At 39.3% G+C, this 5,628-nt stretch overlaps 1 non-coding gene across 1 annotated transcript; it reads right to left on the bottom strand.

The window, feature by feature from the left end:
* Positions 1 to 4,431: 4,431 nt before the first annotated feature.
* On the bottom strand, positions 4,432 to 4,537 carry LOC118492741. The gene has a single exon (XR_004894743.1). It is a non-coding gene; the product is annotated as a small nucleolar RNA R71 (small nucleolar RNA).
* Positions 4,538 to 5,628: the final 1,091 nt, after the last annotated feature.

The following is a 5,628-nucleotide window of genomic DNA, read 5'->3' as shown; positions in this document are numbered from 1 at the left end:
TCTAAGTCGGTTACTTTTTGAGTTTAACCCCGTTAGTCGTTTAACGCGTTATAATGCGGGTGTTAGGGTAATCAGGGACCCTAACTGGCTCAGAAAAATACCAATAATATTTCTGGCAATATTTTTATGTTCCGGGTATAGTCCGGTTGTTCGGTTGGATAGTAATCCGTTAAAGTGCTTAAGTAATCCTTTAAGCGTTGTAAATAATATTTTTAGCGACACAATTTATTCTGCAAAGTGTCAGGAATAATTCCTCATGTTTTGGCACTTTATTAGTTAGCTAGAAGCTAGTATGTAAATAAAAGTGCTGTGTTTTGTGCTTAGAATATGTTTTAGGCACATCCAATCTCTATATCTTATTCCTAGAGACGTAATTATACAACCCTTGTATTCCTACACGCACTACGGGTGTAGTAAAATATTTCTGGCTCATACAGGCCTTTAGAGGCAGTGTCTGCCTGATGCTGGCTATATCAGCATGTCAAATAGGTTATCCGTTCAAATGCTACTGTGCTTTTGTGCATCATGTTTGTCACTAGAGTTCAGTAAATAAATAATGTAGTGACGGAAAAATCAAAGTATGATGCAGATATGTACAAGTATCAACAATCAAGTAGCAGTTTATCAGAAATCTCAGTTAAGCACAGTAATTAGGCAACAATTAATAGTTAATTAAGTCGTACGGATACCTGGTTTTGTGAGGGTTGTCACACACTACATCTGTTGATTTCGTCTTGGATTGAGTCTTACACTGAAATGTATAGATTAGGGATCGAATTACGAGAAAATTGGAGTTTGTATAGAAATTGGGCTTAGGTTCGCTCATTTGGCCCAATTAACCTTAGGTTCGCTCGAACGGACATGTAACTGGTCTGCTCGAATGGATATGTGTGTGGGTTCGCTCGAGTGACACAACAGGTTCGCTTATTGGGTCTGTCCAATAAGCGAACCGAACAGCCTATATATAGCTGTTGTTCGAGCGATCCAGTAACGTTGTTATTGGATTCCACGCCGAAGCTCAGCCGGTGTGAAGATTGAGCTGTAAAACGTTTCAAATTAATAAAACAAGCAGTTAGGAGGAAGAACAAGCTATATCTACTTGCATTTCTTATTATTCCGCATCTGAAACGCAAGAGACAACCTCTGAACGACTCGTTCGGGTCAGCAAACGATCCTACACATGCTGACTAGACTGCCACGTGGCAGAAAATGCCCCATGATGGGGGCATTATTCATCAAACCCCTACACACGGTCTAAGAGCCATTTACAACATGCCACATGGCATCTCTCTAGTTCAACTATAAAGGATATTTTTATATTTTATTTTAAAGTTGGTTTCTAAAAAGTCTTAAAATTATGGAAGCAGTTTCAAATTCATGTGTTGATTATACAAGTTCATGTATTGTTTTAATATGTGTTGGTTATGATTATATACATATGTGCTGGTTATAAAACTCATGCGTTGCTCATATATGGTTATAATCATGTACGGATGTGCTGGTTATAATTATATAGGTATGTGCTAATTATAGAAATTTGTGTGTTGCTTATATATGTCCTGGTTATACTTATTAGCACAATTATAAAACACTATTTTGCAACTTTAAAAAAATATCATTAAAAAAATATAGCAATATTATTTTAATAAAATACTAGAGTATATAAAAGTCATTTTAATTTTCAAAACCAGGTGGAATTAGTAGTTAATAGAAAATGACTAAAATACCCTCAAATCTCATTAAACAGTATAGTTATTGCTAGTAATGATGTGTGACGGGTGGTCCGTAGGACAACCCTTAAACAGTCTAAATATACGCGTATCTCATACTTTACATGTTTAAATTGTTTGGAATTGGGTAACTACGATGCAATTGGTTTGCAGGTCTATTGGAATATAAAAGGAAGATTTTATGATGCTTGGAGAGGAGCTTGGGATGTGCAAAAGATAAATTGAAAAAAGAGAGATTTGATAAAGAAAACAATGAAGAAGCACATACAGTGCCGTAACCTACGGTGGTGGCCGTAGGTTACGGCACCCATCATTTGCAAAACCTGGCTGCCGTAAAACAGTTTCAAAGCGTCGTAAAATATTTCTGGCCGCCGTAAGCTACGGCCGCCTGCTGTAGCTTACGGCGCCATATGTTGACTTGTTGACCCACTGGCCGCCGTAAGCTACGGCAGGCGGCGTAGCTTACGGCGCCGACCATTCCAAAAGGGAAACTTATCGCATTTAATGGCCAATTGAAGATCTTTTAAGGTGTCTTATCATATGTTTTCGGTTACACACTGATTAAACACGAATTGGAGAGCACTTGGAGACTTTTTGAGCTTGAAGAACAATTGTTGATCTTTGTTTTATGTTTGGTGATTCCTATGAACATTAAGACTTGTGTGATGATGTTGATTCAAGCCATGAGTGGCTAAATACTTTATGGTCATCTTTAGTTGAAGGTTTGTGGAGACAATTGTGCTTGATTTCATATTTCTAGAATGGTAAACTGAATTTATGTTTTGTTCATCATGGTGTGTTCTTATATGCTTGTAAATGGTTGATGCTTATGATTATTCTGTTTTGAAACCATACGTTCTTGGTGCCGTTGGCAATCGAGATATCATGTGTAGAACTAGGATTGGGTAAGGGTTAATTGGTCATCGGGTAACAACCTCACGTTCTAGGAATCTGAGTACTTAGTTCCCTTTTATCACAACAAGTAATTGCACATGAACTATGTCTATGTAGTTCTTTCTAGTGAATGATAGCATAAACGTTGAAGCAAACCGGAAACTAAAGATGGTCATTCGCCTCTAATTTTCTTACAACCAATACTTTCATTTTTGCAATTATATTAGTAATTTTAGTTTTAAAACCGATTCAATCAAATCAACTCTTGAAATTTACTTTACTTGCATTTAGTTTAATCGTAGTTAATTTAGATAAATCTTCAAATAACACATATTCCACAAACTTCCTGTGTTCGATACCCACTTACCACTAGCTAATTAGTTGTATCTGGATTAAATTTGATTGTGACCACGACATCACGTCAAATTTTGTCGCCGTTGCCGGGGAGTAGTGCGCAACGTGTGTTATTTTTGTTCTTTTTAAGTTTGTTATTTTTCTGGTTTACGCTGGGTGTGTTAGTGTGCAGGTATTTACAGGTGCATGCGTACTAGAAGCTCTCACAAGCTATCACCATTGGCATTTGATCCGGAAATTGAGCGAACTTTAAGAGGAAACAGAATTTTGCTAAGAGAGAATAGAATCAGCGGATCACCAACAACACCAACTACACCAATTACACCACTTAGATACATGGATCCACCACCACCACCCACTACGGGTGAACTTATACCACCTTTTATACCATCATCCACTCAACCTTCACCAAATACTACCATGCCTAACACCACCACCGACCCTACTCCACCTCATGATGTAACACCAACCAACACCACACAACCCATTACCAATCAAGAAGAACCGACACTTACTTTTAACCCTTCTACTACAATTCCACCTCTCACCCATTTCTTTCTAGGTGTGGGTCAGTCATATTCAAATTATACAATAGCACCAAACTCAACCATTGTCGATGCTACTTCTACGTTTAGACCATCAAACCAGTCGGGTTTTCAATATTCGACTCTTCCATTTGGGCAATCTTCGGGTATTGGGGGAGATGGATATGATGAGGGGTATGAAGATTATGAGGGATATGATGAAGACGGTTATGCATATGGGGGTGATGGAGATCAAGGGGAGTTTACTTATGTACAAGGTCAAACTCAAGGAATGCCAAGTGTTAGTGGAATGCCACAACAACAACTTATGCCACAACATATTCGGCCAAGGCCACAAGGGCCACAAGTGCAAAGTCCTGTACCATTGCAACAAGTTCGTCCACAAAATGCATAACCACAATTCCAAAGGCTAATTCAACACCCACCGATGCCACAACAACAGTTTCAAGCACCATTCGCACCACAAGGGCCTATACAAAGACCAATGGGTCCTATTCGTCCAAGGGGTCGGTTGGGTGTACCAAGAAGACATCTAAGAGAACATGCGAGGGGCATTGAAGCGCATTTTAGGCCGGTAATTACTCACAATCCTTCACCGGTAGTTATTCCTCACAATAATCAAGGGAGTACTTTTGAAGTGAAAACCAATTCATTGCAAAGTTTGCCGAAATATAAGGGTCTAGCAACGGAGGAGCCTTATTTTCATTTGGAGGCCTATGACTCGATTTGCAATACTTTTGGGAGTCAAGGTTTTTTGGTCGCTGATGTCAAATTGGTAATATTTCAATTTTCTCTAGAAGACAAGGCAAAGAAGTGGTTTTACACTTTACCTTCGGCATCTATCTACACTTGGGCAGAGATGCAACAAATATTTTTAGATGAATTTTACACCGCTCAAAAGACCAATGATGCTAGGAAGGGGTTGAGGAGTTTTCAGCAACAACAAGGTGAAATGTTTCATGAGGCCTTTGAGCGTTTCAACATGATGATCAAGAATTGCCCTCACCATGGGATTGAACTTTGGGAATTGATGAATTCTTTCCACGAGGGGTTAAGTGCCGAAGATGCTCGCGATTTAATGTCCATCACAAATGGGACTTTTGGTACGAACTACGAGCATTACAATTGGGAGTTTTTGGAGCAAATGGCAATTACATCGAAAAGAAAAGCTCAAGCGTCAAGGAGAGCACGACCGGCCGTTACCCGAACTCAAGTGCATGCGGTAGACGGTGGTAATGTTCAAACCTCTAACCAAATTTATGATGTTTGTGCTATTTGCAATGAAATAGGACATGCGGCTGAAAATTGCCAAGGAGGTGAAGGGCAATATGAAGAGGTTCATGCTGTGCAAGGTCAAGGAGGGGGTGGTAGAAATTATAATATGAATTCTAACACTTACCACCCCGGGTTGAGAAACCACCCAAATTTTCGGTATGGGAACCCTTCAAATCAAGCTAACCCGAATTTTCAAGGAAGTCAAGGTAACTTTGGTTCGCACCAACCTTACAACAATCAAAGTGGATATCGAGGTGGGAACAATCAAGGGTACCAAAGGCAATATCAAACGGGTCAAGAACAAGGGGGGTCTTCGGGTGGAAACGAGATGATGGAAATGTTAAAGAGCATGCAAGCGGAGATGCAAAAGAGAAATCAAAAGGATGATGCGCGCATACAAAAGGATGAGGCCCGAGACAAAGCAATTCAAACTTTGACCACCCAAATGGGTTAACTCGCAACCGAAGTGGCGGACTTGAAGAAAAATAAAGGTCAATTACCAAGCGGCACTAAGGTAAACCCGTCTCATAATACTTCTAGAGGTAATAATGTTAATATTCATCATGTAAGTGTTTTGAGAAGTGGGAAAGAGTACAAAACCAATCCTTCACCGGATTTGGTTGATGGGGTGGTTGAGGACATAACGGGTCAAGAAAGTGAGGAAGAAAATGAAACACCCATTATTTCTTCTAAAAACCCAATTTTGAAAAACCTGAAATTAATAAAGAAAAAGAAAATAAAAATGAAGAAGGGGGATCTAGTCAAGTACCATTTCCCTCGGCTTTAATAGATCCGGGTAAGAAAAATTTTATTTCAAAACGGGGTCCTCA

This window comes from Helianthus annuus, chromosome 5, assembly GCF_002127325.2.
Source record: "Helianthus annuus cultivar XRQ/B chromosome 5, HanXRQr2.0-SUNRISE, whole genome shotgun sequence".
NCBI lineage: Eukaryota > Viridiplantae > Streptophyta > Magnoliopsida > Asterales > Asteraceae > Helianthus > Helianthus annuus.
The sequence above is the reverse complement of the archived record's forward strand: the minus strand, read 5'-3'. Positions and strand labels throughout refer to the sequence as shown.